A 17,359-nucleotide genomic window follows, 5' to 3' on the forward strand; every position below is an offset into this window, starting at 1 on the left:
ACCTGTTATTCCCAGTTTGGTCATGTAACGAGGCAATAGATTTTGACAGCTATATTGTATTTTCATTTTTTCACAGGCAGCCTCAACACAAAGCTAAGTTCTTGGACAATTGCAGAGATTGTCCTAGCTCTGCTTTAATTGCATGGTTTCTTTCCAGGCACGGATTTAAGAAGGAACAGGGTGTATAAAATAAAATAATCTGATCTTGTTTTCCATTCCCATGATTCATTTTCCTATTACAATAGTTTTATGGGCAGAAATGATGTAACAACATATGCCTGCAACAATTTTTCCTTCAAACAAAATATGCTGTGAAAAAAAAAAAGAATCATTTGCCCATTATGACTAACAACATTATTCCAAGAATCTTAAGACATAATGTGTACTTTAAATTGAAACAAGATTTGGAAACAAAATAGATCTGAAAAATTATAAAAGGTGCAAGTGGCCAGACCCATTCAGAAATTTGCAATTTAGCTAGGATGTAACGAGAGGCTTCTGACCAAATATGTTTTATCATGTTTATTTTCTTAATGAATAAATTTTTATTTTCTAAACTTTGACACATTTGCAGTAGGAGAAGAGGAAGGTGACAATCCTGACTTGCAGCCTACTTAAGGATGGAATGATAATTAGGAACAAGAACTAAGTAGCATTGCTAGCCAATTCCACCAATATGGCAGAACATGGGAGTGGAGTATCTTTACTATATGTTTTCATGTAGAGGGAGCCAGTATTCTTATACTGAATGAAGACAGTGACAAGGGCTTTGCTTCAGGGCATCAAAATGTCAAGGTGTGTGTGTGTGTGTGTGGGAAGTCTTACTCTCCTTCTCCTCCAGCTCAAATGAATTGTTATTTTTTTTTAACACTGATTTGAGTTTACTTTTCATACTGCTTGCCCCAGGCAGTGGAATGTCAAGTTACCTGTAAAGGGCCTGACCTCTCCTTTGTTTTCCATCTCCTCTGTACTATCCTCTTTTTTTTTCCCTTGTGCAGCTATGATTTTATTGGTATAGGGCAGAGATTTTTAACTGTGGGTCCACAAACTTGTAGATTTAAAAAAAATCAAACTGTGTTTCAGTAAAAGGTTTCTTTTGTAATCCTATGAATTTTACTATATGCATTTAAAAACATTATTTTAAGAGGAGTTCTATAGGCTTTACTAGATCAACAAAAATATCCATGACACAAAAAAGTTTAAAAATCCCTGATGAAGGGAGGACTCCCATGAGGAAACCATAGATCTGCAATTATTTTGCCACTTATAGCCTCAGAGCCTGGGCCACTGAGAGGTTAAGTGACTTGTCTGAGGTCATACATCTAATATATGTCAGAGTACATGAGCCCACACTTTTTTTTCTGACTCCGAAGCTGACTCTCTATCTACTAAGCCTCTTAATCCTTGACTCATTTGTTGGAAAATGGAGCTAGTTATATTTTTTTATTGGCTATATGGAGTCACAACATTATTGCACATTGATCATAGACAATGCTAAGTTTTCATTATGGTTTTTGAGTCTTATATTCATAAATTATCATCATCAACTTGTCTGCCTTACATAAGAATGGAAAGCTAATTAGGAATGAGAACTAACTAGCATTGTTCCACTAATATGGAACGTGGGAATGGAGTATCTTGTGGGGGGGAGGGGAGGGTACTTGCAATGAATTGAATGAACATGTAAGGGTTCATCTAATACTGCTGTCTCATTTTACAAAAGAAGAAAGTAAGGCCCCAAGAAGCTATGGGTATGCCCAAGATCACATAGCTATTCAGTGTCAGAGCTGAAACTAGAACCCAGAACTTCTGACTCCTAACCCTGTCCCCTTTCCAACGTACTAAGTTGTTTCCAGTAGCAAAGGAGACAGTTATGGGAAGGTTCCACAAAAGTCTTTCTGGTTTGTGGATTTGGACGCAGAGATTGGACAGCAGGAGAATGAGAGACTACATGGTTTGTTTTTTTTTTTAACATTTTTAACATTTTTTCTAAAGTTTTGAGTTCCAAATTCTATCCCTCCCTTCTTTCCTCTTTACCCCACTCCCTGAGATGGAAAACAATCTGACATAGGTTATACATTGGCAATCATGTAGTTAATTTGTGGAAGAAAACAAGAAAGAGAACTGCCATAAACATTTTAGAACATATAGGTTTCTAAAGTTATGTGTAAAATAGATAATTTTGACTACATTATATTATAAAGGTTTTGTACAAATAAAACATATGTCACATACTCTTACGTGTAATTAGATATTCTGTGACCATATACTGTTCTGTGAGAGGCTGCATAGTCTAATGGATAAGGAGCTGGCTTCAAAACAGGGAAGATCTAGGTTGTAGCCCTACATTCAGATGTGGTCTCTGTGCGACCCTGGGCAAATCACATAACTCTCAAGCATCTCTAAGACTTTGCAGAAAAGGTACCAACTTGTATTGGTAGTGAAAATTTCAGACGCTCATCCCTGTCCCTATCCTATACTTTTTTTCTTGGATACAGCATCATTATCATCATTGCTCAGATTTATATAGCTCTTTAAGGTTTGCAAAGTGCTTGGTAAATATGACCTAATATAATCCTGGGAGGTACTATTATCCCCATTTTACAGCATATCCATGACATTTCCTTCCAGTGGAATGGAAGCTCTTTGAGGGCAGGGACTGTTTAATTTTTGTTTTTGTACCCCTACCACCTAACAGAATAGTTAGTAGTCACTCAGTCAGATGCACTGATAAAGCACTTACTATGTGGCAAGCCCGACTAAGGTAAAGAAAGGCAAAAACAGTCCCTCCCTTCAGGGAACATACAGGAGGAGACAATATGTAAATAGCTAGGAATGGAAATATATAAGGTATATACCAAGTAAATGGGAGGCTATCTAAGAAGGGAACATATATCAGTTTCATGCAAGAATTATTTTATTGTGTCAATTTATATTGTGCATAAACAGCCCCTGGGTTTGACAGAAAAAAATGCATTTAGTAAAATTTGGAAAAAAAGGAAAAAAATTGCCTCATTTTTAATGACATTTCCAGAAGAGGACTATTTCTATTGAAATAAATTATTCTTTTGATTGCCTTCACATCTTTTCCTGCTTCACATCTCCATTCTGAATAGTATCATTAAACAGTGCCCGATGTGAATATTAATGTACGCACAGTGAAGTCGAGCAGCCACAGACAATGCATTCCAATGTTGGCTTCATGTAAGTAATTGGTCTGGGTTTTCTCTCTCCTCTATTTTTTATGACAGCCACACTAGATTTTATAATGCTTCACCCTAAATCTGCAGTAGAACTTTCTATTTAGACAATAGCTTAAGGAGGCATAAATTCGCACCTGAAATGAATTAGCCCAACACTCAGAAAAAAGCAACAGATACTAGAAAATACAACATTTTGGGACTTCTTTTTAAAGCAAAATACCATCCGTCCATCCCTGATAACATCTTCCCTTTGCATATACATGTTCAATTCTATTAGCTTCCTTGTTACAGTAGCATTGATACATAAAGGGACTAGATAATAGTAAATGTTTTGAATTTAAAATAATCCATTGTTGTTTTCATTGGAGGCTGGCACTATTAATGTCCCCATTATTAGGGCTTTGTGCCATTTTCCTGCTAGTGATGAGATTTGTCGGGGTCCATTTTTGTATTCCCTAGTTCCCACTTTTGAATAAGGACATGAATTTGATTAAATGATTGGAACTATTACTTGTAAATATGGAAACTCACCTCTGGGCACTGGAATGTGAGAAGTTGAATTAATCCATAGGATCGTAAATTGAGAGCTGAAAGGGACCTGATGCTTTATTGAGTCCAGCCTGTTATTTTACAGAGGGGCTGAGGCTGGTTGTGTGACTTGCTGTAAGTCATACAGCTACTATCTGAGGAAGAACTGGAAATGAAGTCTTCCTCACGCCAAGCCCAGTGTTCGACTCACTAAGCCACCTAGCTCATATGGAGGAGGTGAGAAAAGAAAAAAAGAAAACCAGTATACACTTAAAGTTCTGGTGAGGGAGAGACTCATTTTGGGTCATTTTCGTATCTATACTCGCTTTCACCTTATGGCTTTTAATAGGAAAATAGAGAAACTACATTACCATTTATGATGTTCATAGTGGTTAAAATGCTGGATTTGCAATCAGGATACCTGGATTTGAATCATACTCAGATATTTGTAAGATGTATGATCATAGACAAGTCACAACTATTAAGTTACACAGTAGATGAAGTGCAGAAAGATTTGAATGAATCATTCTGAGACCCTTACTCTCAGCCTTAATTTTCTCATTTTTAAAATAGGGATAAAAATAACATCTGCTTTACAGACCTATCTTGAGGATCAAATGAGATAGCACAGAGGAAGTGCTTTGTAAATGTTAAATGCTAGCTAGCTATTAATTAAACTTTCAGAGCTTCATCTGTAAAATGATGGTAATATTGAAGGAACAAGACACCCAGAAGGAGTGACAGAAGGTAGCATGCACCGAGCAAGTCCGACTACCCCTACTAGCACCCTGATTGTTATCTCCTCTCTGACCCCAATGGGGACAGCCCAGGACCTTGAGAACAGCAGTGCCTCCTTGAGGCTATCCATAGGGCACCTGTTCCAAATCAACCACTTTGGAAACGGAGCTTGGCAATTGCTCCTGTAAGGTTTTACAGACACAAATCTGTAAGAATAGAAAAAGAAAAAGAAAAGAAAAGAAAATTCTTACTAACAAAGTCCTTGGCACTGTCATATGGTTCAACATCAAAAACTGATATGATTTTATTGGTGGAAGTGACATTTAAAAAGAGGTGATCTCATCTGCTTTCCTGCTGTACCCTAAAGACCATGGGACATTTCCATGTGATTTGCAGTTGAAATCTTCCATATGTGAATTAGAAAGAATGTGAGCTCTTTGGGAGAAAGAACTGTCTTGCTTTTCTGTTTGGATCACTAGTGCTTAGCATGGTATTTTCAACATTGTGTTCGTCCTTTGTTGCCAAAGATATTTTTCAACTTGGTATATACTTTTTGTCATTCATTCATTCATTCACTCACTCACTCATTCATTCATTCATTCTTGTATAACTTACCTCACAGGATTGTTGTGAAGAAATCACTTTTGCAAAGTTTGAAATCATATAAATGTGAATCGCTATCCTTATGACCATCATTGTTCACCTTCCTTGTTGGAAAAAATAGAAATTCTATTTGCATAGGATGGCAAGTCAATTTCAGGCCTCAAATTTAAGTACATATCTAGCCCTCTAAATGTATGAGGCATTTAGACATTTAATCAGTCTCATTTTTTATCAGAAGGAAACCAAGTCCTCAGTAGGGAAAAGGAAGGTAGTAGAACAAGGGTATTCCATATGGGAACTACAATAATAGACACACTACAATAATGAGGCATATTTCCAAATATGTCTCAATAAAAAGAGTTGGCCACTTCATTAGAATATAAATGACTAATGCTCAAGGTTCATCTTAATCAAATGAAAGAGTAATATATTCCTTTTTATATTTTTGGTGCTGGCTTGGTATCAGTACCACCATTTATTTGAGCTTGATAAGCTTTAAAAAACAGATTCTGTAGTGTTAAATTTTTTATGTATTAATAAAGTATTCAAAAGTGTAAAAATATGTCCTATATAAAGAGATGCTGGTTGATTTTCTTTTCTAATGAACATAATTAATGTCACCCAGTATTCTGAGATAGCCTTTGGAAGAAGGGATGAGTTACATAAAATAACTAGAAATTAATTTAGTCTTTAGTCTCAGAGATGATCCTCTAAATTGTTGGGACTTTAAAGGACTATCTCTGCTTGGGGCTGAACACAGTTCGCACCCAAATGCATGGAAATATAACGTTTCTGAAGCAAAGAGAAATTTAACAGTGTGAACCTAGCCTTTGATTTACAAGCAGCATTAATTATTCCTGTGAAAAGCTCTATGAGGCTCATAGAGAACTGAGTGTACCTCTCCCTGACAGTACTGTACCTACTGTGGAAAGGTGAAGAATTCAAGAGGACAGAGTTTGTTACATCTTTTCTTCGGAAGCTCTGCTGTCTGGAGGGCTGCTTTAGGCTGAAGGTTCTCATTCTTTCTGTTGCCAGAGGCAAGAAGAAGCTAACATCCTTATTAGCTATAATGGGTCTTGCACAATGGATAAAAAGACTAGGAATATCTTCTGCCTGATACTAGATCCTTACATTTTAGCCAAGGATGCCTTTAGGGAGAAAGACCCTCCCCTGCACCCCCACAGTAAAATGATGATGACAAAATTTACTGTGATTCTAAGGAAAGTATATTTGTACTATGAGTTCAACTAGAAGATCAAAATTATGCCTTATAAACTCAGCCTTTCATCAGAATTGAAAAATTAAATTAAAAAAAAAATTAGAGTATGGGCTCAACTGAATGCATTTTTATTTTTCTTAGAGCAACCTTGCTCTATTTGGTAGTAGCTAGGTAGCATGGTGGATAGAGTACTAGATTTGGCATCAGGAAGACTTGATTTTCGAATTCAGTCTTAGACGTATACCAGTTGTATGATCCCGGGCAAGTTACTACTTTCTGCCTCAGTTTCTTCAACTGTACAATAGGGATAGTAATAGCACCTACCTCTCAGTGTCAAATAAGGTAACACTTGTAAAACATTTTGCAAGTTTTATAGCACTATATAAAAGCTAACTGTTATTGCTGCTGCTGCTGCTGCTGCTGCTACTACTACTACTACTACTACTACTACTACTACTAACTACTACTACTACGACTGCTACTGCTACTACTAAAGCTGCTGCTGCTGCTGCTACTACTACTACAGTTGCTGCTGCTGCTGCTACAGGCTTATCATTGCAGAGTTTTCCATGAGATGATAGATTTTAAGGGCCTTAGCAACCCATGATAGACTGCTAGCTAGGGCATGAAAGGGGTTATGAAAGGCAATAGTGGAAGGCACACTAACACCATGAAATCAGATCCTTGAGGCAATCTAGTATTAAGAAGCTATTCATGGAAATTTTCTAGACATATGAATGTGTTAGAAAGCAGCTTCATAGAAACATAGATCGAGAGTGAGATAGGTCTTCTGCGGTCATATAATCTAATCCCATCTTGAAACTGAGACCATAGGAGAGGTCAAGGCCAAGTCCTCTGAGTAAAGAGCCAGTGCCAATTGTATTATAGCTTCTAGTGTGCCAGTTGCTTAAGTTAAGGAATCCACTGGAGAAAACATGTTGCTCCTCAATTCTCTAAAACCATAGGATTGTCTATTCAAAGCTGGAAAGACCTTAGAGGACAAGTATATCCAACCCCTCATTGTACAGTTGAGGACATTGAAGCTCAGAGAAGTTAGGGTTACATAGCTAGTTCATGTCTAAGGAAGGACCTGAATAAACCCAGGTCTTCTTGATTTCAATTTCAGTGCTCTACCTGATACTTGCAAACAAACTGTGGCTAAGGACTTTACCTTGCCCAAGGCAAGTATCCCCAGATAAGCAGATTTACCAAATGTCTAATGTGTGCATAACTCAGTACATAGAATACTGATCCTGGAGTCAGGAAGATTCCTCTTCCTGAGTTCAAATCCAGCCTCAGAAATTTACTGGCTAGGTGACCCTGGGCAAGTCACAACCTTATTTGCCTAACTTTTCTTATCTGTAAAATGAGCTCAAGAAGGAAATGGCAAACTACTCCAGTATCTTTTGTTGAGAAAACACCAAAAATGGGGTTACAATGAGTTGGACTTGACTAAAAATAATACCATTACTACCACCACCACCACCACACTATCTTATAAGTAAAGGCAGCAGAGATAGTATAACAATGAACAGTAGGGAGGAAGAAGAGATAAAAAGCCATAATTAGTTTCTATTTATATAAGGATTTATGTTTTACAAAGGGTTCATGTAAATTATCTCTTTTTTTTTTTTTGACCATCATAGCAGCCCTTTAAGGTAGGTAGTGAAGTGTTATTGTTCCCGGTTCCTAGAGGAAGAAACTAGGAAGAAAAATGATTTGGCCAAGGTCACATTGCTCTGTACATGACAAAACTCAAGTCTTCTGACTCTAAATCTACTGTGTATGTGTGTGTGTGTGTGTGTGTGTGTGTGTGTGTGTGTGTGTGTGTGTCTGAGGAGGGAAAGGAGAAAAGTTAGAGAAGCAGGATAATAGGTGGAAAAAGACAAAGAAAACTGAGCAAAGAGGTGTTGACTTGTAATCCCTACTACCGAGGAGGCTGAAGCTGATGGATCATCTGAGCAAGGGAATTCTGAGCTACATCCATTAATCTGATTGAGTATGTGCACTCAAAGTCCTGCACCAATATGGTGAGCGTCAGAAGCAGGGAGGAGACTATCTACTACCTAAAAAGGGGCAAACTGGCTCAGGTTAGAAATGGATCAGGTCAAAAAGCTTCCTTTTCTACCATTAGCGGGTTTGAGCGGCAGGTACACTTCTAGTCTAGGTGAGATTTTGGAGGCCCTATCTCAAAAATGAAAAGAGGAGGGAAGGAGAGGGAAGGAGAGGAGGGGGGCATGTGAAGGAGAGGGATGAGGAGAGGACAGAAAAGGAGGGGAAGGAAGAGAGCTGGCCTCAGAGTCTAGAAGAGACAACTTCAAGTTCTACTTTTGACATCTACTGACTATTTCATCCTGGCCCATCACTTAACCTCTTAGCACCCCAGGTACTTGTCTGGGTATAAATTGCAAAGTAATTGCTATTCTACACTGGTAGCAATCTAAATGTGAGATCTATTTCCATTGACCAATGAATGGATACAATCCTGGAGAAAGTGTATTATATCAGTCTTGAGATTCTTGGTTAATAAATCCAAAATAAAGATGTTGTAGCTAAATAGAATGGTTTTATGCCTTCTTCTGGGAGAGGTAAATAAAAGAGTTAGCAGAATTGGTTTTATTGTACAACCAAAGGCAACAAGGAAGTTTTTTTAAAAGTTACAGTGCTCATGATAATTATTTGGAAAAAAAGAACACCATGAGAATAATTTTAGCTTATGTGCTAACTGCTAATAAAGATGAAGATTTAGAAAAAATTCACAAAAAACTCAATGAGATGCTCCAAATCATATCATTGTACATTTTGATACTTGGTGACCACAGTACAGAAGTTAACATAGGTGAGGCTAATGAAAAAGATGTTAGCAAATATCATTCAGGAGTAAGGAATAATGAGGCCCCAAACTTAGAGATTATGCAGAAACCTCAGGCCTATACCTCATGAATATGTTCTCTGCTGTATATGGACTGAATAGAATCACAAAAATTAAATTGGTTGTATTTTAATAGTAATAAAATAAATAAATTTATTAAGTGACAAGCACTGTGCTAAGCTCAGGGGACAAAACAATAGCAGAGAAACAATTCTTGCTCTCACGTTCTTATTAAGGGAGGCAGTACATACAGGAAAGCTTAGCTGTAGGACAGGAATCCAAAGATCAAAATGGCAGTACACCTATGAAAGCAAGGCTGTCGTCACTGGTAATTGACAAGGAGGTAATAATGGGTTTGAGGGATGGAGTAGAGTGGGGTCCCTGATTACCTAAGGGAAGGGATGGTGATGGGGAGTGGGAGCATCCAGCCCCAGATTTTAATTGGACAATAAGAACTCAGTTAGTGGAGGGATTAGGCTTCCCAATTCCTGTTCTTTTGGGGGCCTCTGATGCCTGTTGGCATGTGGCAGCAAATGGTATGGGATAGGGAGAGGAAGGTTCCTGACTTTCAGTAGGAATTACTTCTGCTGGGCCTTTAAGAACAAATTGGCTTTTGAGCAAAAAAAATAAATAAATAAAGGGAAACTTTTAGAATATCATTAATTACTGACCTATATGCCTATTTTCCAAGCTATATAAAGTTTAATAAGACTAAATCTATGCATGCACAAAAAGGAATTCTTGATGGGACCATTAGAAGGGAACAGTCCAGCTTTTGAAAGTGATATTCCAGAGCCTATCACATTTCTTATTATCCCACTAGTGATAGAAATGTAGAAAATATAAGATTTTCTGGTGCATTGTACTTGTTCACTGCAAAAAAGCATATGATTAAATAGAGCAAAATGCCCCCTTATATGCTTTCTTCTAACAGGGCGCCTCTCATGCCTATTTCAAAATTATACAAAATTATTTGAAAGCTATAATGACAAAACTAGTTTTGTTTGATGACCAACATCCCAGAATAGTGGTCATCTAAGCTTTACTTAACTCCAGTGATAGGGCCATAGGGACATTTTTCAGTGTCTTAACACTGAATGGAGAACTATTTTAGATGAGACCAGAGCTCTTTTCCCATATTCCTTTCAAACACTTTCCCCAGCTGAAGTGTCTTATGTATTACTTCTTCACTCTCCCTCCCACACATCTCTTCTCACATTCTCCATCTATGTCATCGGGTCTGAGAAATACCAAGTGAAATACCTACTGTTAGGCCCCTGTTCACACCACTGGTTATATGCTTTCTCAGGAAAATGCCAGGCATGGTTATTGCTTCACAATGTAATCCAGCTCTGCCCTCTTGAAAGCTCATCCATTCATTCTCCTCCTCCTGCCCCCCACTCCTCCCAAAGCAAGTGCCATCAAGAAAAGAAATGGCAGCCTGTCACTGGAAGCCTATCACTTTCCAGATTCAAGCGTCTTGCTTTTCTTTTCAGAGGTTCAGTTCCTCCCTCCCCCACCCCCATTCAAAACTGATTCAATAAATTTTACTCAGGGCCGGCCATTATTAATTTTTCAAGTGCACAGATTTCAGATTCTTCATACTCCAGTTTTGCTGAAGTAATGAGAATTAGAGTGTGTTAGCAAATCACTTACCTACTGAGACTTGCTAACACATTCAATTTCATTTAGTCGTGGTCATAGAGAAGAGGGAGGGAATGGTTATACATACCCACAAATCACCAAATCTTTAGAAAAGACAAAACATGAAGACAAGGAAAAGTTAAATTAAGGCAGGAATTCTTAACCTTTTTTTGTACAGTCTGGTGAAGTCTGTGGATCTCTTCTCAGATAATATCTTTAAATGCATAAAATAAAATACATGAGATTACAAAGAAAACTAGCTATATTGAAAAAGTTCTCAATATATACATATATACAAACATATGTATATGAGAGAAAGAGGCAGACAGAGAGGAAGGAAAGGAAAGGGAGAGAGAGAGATAGAGAGAAGAGAGACAGAGACAGAGAGAGGCAGAGATAGAGACAGAGACAGAGAGAAAGAGACAGGAGAGAGAGGGAGGAACGGAGGGAGGGAGGTAGAGACACACAGAGAGTGAGAGGGAAGAGAAGAGGAGAGAGAGAGAGAGAGAGAGAGAGAGAGAGAGAGAGAGAGAGAGAGAGAGAGAGAGAGAGAGAGAGAGACTGACTATGGGAACTTCAAGTTAAGAAGGTCAGCTTTTGGGGCTATTAAAAATGTCACTATTTACCCAAAAAAAAAAAAAAAAGATTCCTGATGAGAGGTGAACTAGAGAACTGAATATTGCAACAGCTCATTTGTCATTTTTCATTAGCAACACTGGTCCAATTATCTACCTCCCCTAATATTTTTCCTTTTTGCTAACTCAAGACTTCAAAGGAGGTATATCAAGACTTTTCTTTCCTTCCTATGCACTTTGGCAATTTGATTTTGTTTTAAAGTAGCATAATTGCATTTTATCTTTCTATCTTCATTTTGCAAATCATGGGCACCTGGGGGATTCCTTTGAACAACTTGATAATGAATGTAAGATGGGAGTGACTGGCATACTAGTGTGCTGATGTCTGCCCTTGTCTCCAGCCTGGTTTGAAATTCATCTCCACGCAGCAGGAAGGACCTAGAGCCTCGTTCAACTGTTCTGAGGATTGTGGGCCTGAGCAATTGGCTATGCCCTAGGCAACCCTGAAGCAGGTGGATGTGCTGGTCCTTAGGCAAATGAATGTGGGGAATCAATCCTTTCTCCTGCCAATCACATTTGCTTCATATTTACAGAGAGACTTCTTTATCATGTATTTTAGAACTGGATTTCGAAGTCTGAGATGGAAGAAATTAAGTCAATAATTTAGGAGTCTGTTCACTTTTCATTCAGTTTTCTGTATATTCTTCCCACAGCTGTCAGCTTCAATATTGTCATAATCTCTTGGAGGATTCGGAAAAATGTTGTTAACTTGCTTAGTAGAACATAGTATTTTGTACATGGATGCAGTCAAATGCTGATGAAAAGGAGAACTGTTTTCTATGGGAATGACACTCTTCTACTAAATTCTTACTCAGATGCCTAATAAATGGTAAGGAGAGGATCAAAGTTTATGCTAGTGAATCTCAAGCTCCACTAGGCCCCAACAAACTGAAAAAGAAATAATAAAAGCTTTGAATATGGGAACAGTTATCAACTTTATGTATCCATTACCTAAGGAACAGTATAGGTAAAATGTGAAAAGACTCCCATGACCTTGGCAAATCACTAATTGTCCCTGCGCCCACATTTCCTCATTCATAATTAAGTAAGCAACACATATTTATTAAGTTTTTACTCTGTGTATGTTACCGTGCCAAGTGCTGGAAATACAAAGAAAGTAAAAAGTCATGGTCCTTGTCTTCAAGGAACTCACATTTCATTGGGAGAGAGAGACAATGGACTGTGGACACACAAAATATATACAGGGTAAATTTGTAAAATGAAAGAATTGGATTAATGGCCTCTGAGGTCCTATCCAGCTGTAGGCCTATGATCCTTTGATTTTTTTTTTCCTGTGCCAAAGCATCTCCTAAAAAACTGTCTACATCAAGGAGACTGAAATCTTCAAAGGTGTACACATATAAATGAAGTACTGAAGTAGTAATGATTGTTTCATATAGCATTTCCTGGACCTTTAAAAATCATAGGATGTGATATATGTGCTGTGCTCTGTGTGTGTGTGTGTGTGTGTGTGTGTGTGAGAGAGAGAGAGAGAGAGAGAGAGACAGAGACAGAGAGAGAGAGACAGAGACAGAGACACAGAGACACAGAGACACAGAGAAGAGAGATGGAGAGAACACCTAAACCAAATATCGTCTAATGCTCAAAGCAGAGAAAGAACAATTAGCAAATTTCATAAATTGTTCTTCTGCTTCCTAAACCTAACTTCCTAAACCTAACTCTCTCTGCAAGAGGTTTTTCTTTAATTACAGGTTCTTTGCAAGTGGAAGCAGTTAAGATTTTAACAGTAGGTTTGAATTTCTCAGTTCCGAAATTTTACATCCGTAAGTCAGACTAACAACTTTGATGTGGCAGTGCTTCTGATGTAGGCATGAGAACTTAATTAAATACATCATTACTTCAATACTTTAAGGATCTGTGATATGATCTATGTGGGTAACTCCCTCTGCTAATGCAGAGTACAATTCCCACCCCCTAACCCCCTGCCTTGTTTGAGAATGTCTGAACATCAGGCACAGGTCTATCTGAACTGGGCTGGTTCTCACATGTACCACCTCGTTCAGCTTGGTATTCCTTGGTGCTCTGCTGACCCAATCCAAGGGTCACTCAGTGGTCTAAGAAGCCTTTCCATGACTTCTCTTAATGTAATGCCTTTTCTCTGTTGGTTACCCCCAGTTTATCCTCTTTATGTCTTGTATGTACATGACTGTTTTCATTTATGTCCCCCATTAGACCATTATTTAATGTGGTCCCAGAATTTAGAACAAAGTCTGTGGAACATAGTAAGGGCTTAATAAATACTTGTTGGTTGACAAACATTGGTAAAATACATAAATCATTAGCCCTGAAAATAAAATCAAAATGGACAAATTTTCTAATATCCTTCTTTTCTGTAGATATCAGTTACTCTTCCTGTTTTATCTATGATATGTGCATAGAAGAAATTCTCAGGGAGGGGCTGTGAAGGTTTTAGTGACATGTTTATGGAACATAGACCTAAACCACTTTGACTCTGCAGCAATATTGTATTCCCAGTATGACTGCTCTCAACTCTGGGATTTAAGGGGTATAGTGGATATAAAATGTTGAGCCTGAAGTCGGAAAGGCCTGAGTTCAGATCTGCTCTCAGGCATTTACTAACTGGGTGAGCCTAGGCGAGTTACTTAACCTCTGTTTGCCTCAGTTTCCTCAAATGTAGTAGTGATACAGAAAAAAATGCCACTTACCTGGAAGGGTTGTGAGAATCAAATGAGATAATGACTGTAAAGTGCTTAGGATGGAAGAAATTAAGTCAACAATGTAAGCGTCTGCTCAATTTTCGTACCATTTTCTGTATTTTATTCCCGTAGCTCTCAACTCCAATACTGTCATAGTGAAAGTGTTTCGTATGGTGTCTGGCACATAGTAGGTGCTATTTAGTGCTTATTCCCTTCCCCTACAGGAGTTATTGACTTACCTACTCGGAACCAAATGCATAGTTGGACTATGCAGTGCTCAAAGGACTTGGGAAGGTGGGGCTCCCTTTATTACAGTCCACATTTATGTCATGTTTACAAAGTACTGTCTTCGTAACAGCTCTGCAAAGTAGGTACTGCCAATATTATCACTCTCATTTTGCAGATAAGACAACTGAGCAAAGAGTTGAATTGAAATAGATTGATATACCATTTATTAAGCTCTTGTTAAATGTCAGACAGGGCAGCTAGGTGAAACATGACAGTCTGAAGTCAGGAAGACTGATCTTCCTGAGTTCAAATCTGGCCTCAGACATTTACTAGCGCTGTGACCTGGGCAAGTCACTTCACTCTGTTTGTCTCAGTTTCCTCATCTGTCAAATGAGCTGGAGAATGAAATGGCAAACCACTCCAGTATCTTTGATAAGAAAACCCCAAATAAGGTCACGCAGAGTAGGACATGATTGAAACGAATGAATAAGATGTCATATATTGTACTAAGTGGGATAGAAATGCGAATAATCAAGACAGTCCACGACCTCAAGAAACTTATACTTTGATGAGATAAGACAGAACATAAGAACTGATGGAAAGGAAAGGAGGGTCCTTGGATGGGTTGGAGCATGGCAAAGAGCCCATAGAAAGGTGGTAGACTTAGGGAACTTTATGGACAATTGGGTCCAAGTAAGTTAAGGCAAAAAGCTCACCTGTGAGACACAGGGAACAAGTTTCTGGTGGGGTGGAAATAGTCAGACAATAATGGCTAAGTAGTCTCAAAATATAGAGGCCTGCAGCAATGACTCAATGTCACACAGAACCAGAGTCAGTATTCAACTCTAGATCTCTTGATACTCAATTCTAGTACCTTTTCCATTGTACTGTTTTGACAGTGTAAGTAGATCTCTTGTGATGATTTTCCTGTCACCCCTATCAAACCCTAGCCAGGAGAGTAAGTGTAAAAAACTCCAAGGAGGTTATACCTGATACCCCCTTCACAGTAGGCTATGGTAAGAAGGAATAGGTAAAAAGGAATTCTTTGACTGCCAAAGAATTTTCCTTTCCTGTCAAGCTGTACTTACAGATGAAGGAAGAAACAACAGAGGGAAATAATAATTTAATTAATAAAAATATTAATATAATTAATAAGGGGAGGCAGTACTATAACATTACTTTTATCCCTTCCTAATTAGTGCCTTCTTGGGTAGCACATGCAGGAAGTATTCCCTGTTAATTTCCACTGCCTCTTTACCTGAGAATTTTTCCCTTTTCTATCATCAGATTATCCTCCTTGTCTCAATTCTGAATCCACGTGATTTTTCTTCCCTACTTTCATAGACATTCATTTTTGACTGGCAGCTAAGGTGCTAAAATCCCAGTGCAGTTAATTCTTCCTAATCATATGAAAACAGAGGATGGACAAGTTCCAGTGGAGAATTTCTTTTCCTTTTATTATTTGCAAAGTTTGCTGCCTTAGCAACTCAGTCAGCCTGGGGAACTAAGCTATTCCAAAGGGAAGGAAACCTGTAAGTCATTTCATGGAAGTGTTATGCCTTGCGTAATTGTTCAGATGATGCCACCTATGTTAAGAGGATTATGGGTAGGGGAATATTAAGTAAAAATAAATTAAAGAAAAATTTGCATAATTTAGCTAAAAATTCCAATGAGGGTACTTAAAGTTTAGTTAAACGTTCAAACCAGCTGGGGGCAGACAGCTCTTCAGAGATAAAACAGAGGGAATTTTTACTTAAGGGGTCTCTATATGAAACTGCCAATTTGAGCAGCTCTTTCTTCTCAGATTACTTCTGTATGTTTTGGCTCCACTATTCTTGGCACAGACCTACTTGGGAATAAGCATCCTGTTTCTCATTAGCTGCATTTTTGGTTTTGGAAGATGTGACTGTACAAAAGAGAAGAGATTTTTCTATTTCCATACATGTAAAGAAAAGGAATATTTTAAATATAACTTCTCCCTTGACAAGTAAACCAAGTCTATTGTGCTTCATCCCATTTAAAGTCAGAAAAATGATGAGGTCTTGGAAGAGAAAGGTAAAAAGGTCTAGAATGGAAGGGAAAAAGTAAGTTATTATGTGTTCAAAAATATATTGTGATCACTGGCAAAGAAAGGATATCATGTAATTCTAACTCCAAAATGTAAGACCACATAGGAACATTCTGATTAAAACTGTGCAAGACAGCATGAAGAATTCACGGTTACATCTTCACTAGCTTTGTAAGTAAAGTGAACCCCAAGCGTGTTACCTAGGATTATAAAATCTTCTCTTATTGCTTAGCAATTAAGCACATTTTTATTTAGTGTTTATTTTATTTACCCCCAATATTTCCTTGAAAGTTGGCTTCTTGTAGACACCTTAAAAATAACTCAGTTACGGTCCTGGTACTGCTTTTCTGATCATTTAGAGGCCAGGGATCTTTTATGCTCTATAAATCCTCTCTAGCATATAGGAAGACCAGAGCTACATAGCTAGCAACTTCAATGCCTGCGGGAAAACTTGGAAAAATGCACCCTCAAATCAATTTTTTATGACAAATTGAATTGATGATGAGAGTACAGGCCCAGCACCACCATTCTATCAGGGGGAAGCAGAGACCTTGGGACACTGTGAAATTACTGTAGGAGCAGCAGGATACGGAGAGGTGTGGGACAGATCCAGTTTGAGATCACATGGCAATGACCCCCTTCACCCTTTGCTAGGGAGCTAGCTCTGCTTAGGACTATGTGAAGCCATGGGGTGTAAGTGTGTTGTCGGGTGGTGGTGGTTGTTTTTAATTTCATATGAAAAGCCTTCCAAACTCAACTACTAGCCCCAAAATAATCTGCCTAAGGCACAATTCTTTCCATGTCATTCCTTTGGTGTGACTCTCAGTCCCATTCTGTGGTGGGCTCCGTCCTTCCTGTTATAGAATTGGGTAAGAAAGGGAAGTTATTTTTAGAGAATAACCCCTTTTTCCCAGTGTAGTTATAACACCCAAGTGTCCAGGAG

Source organism: Notamacropus eugenii, chromosome 2, assembly GCF_028372415.1.
Source record: "Notamacropus eugenii isolate mMacEug1 chromosome 2, mMacEug1.pri_v2, whole genome shotgun sequence".
NCBI lineage: Eukaryota > Metazoa > Chordata > Mammalia > Diprotodontia > Macropodidae > Notamacropus > Notamacropus eugenii.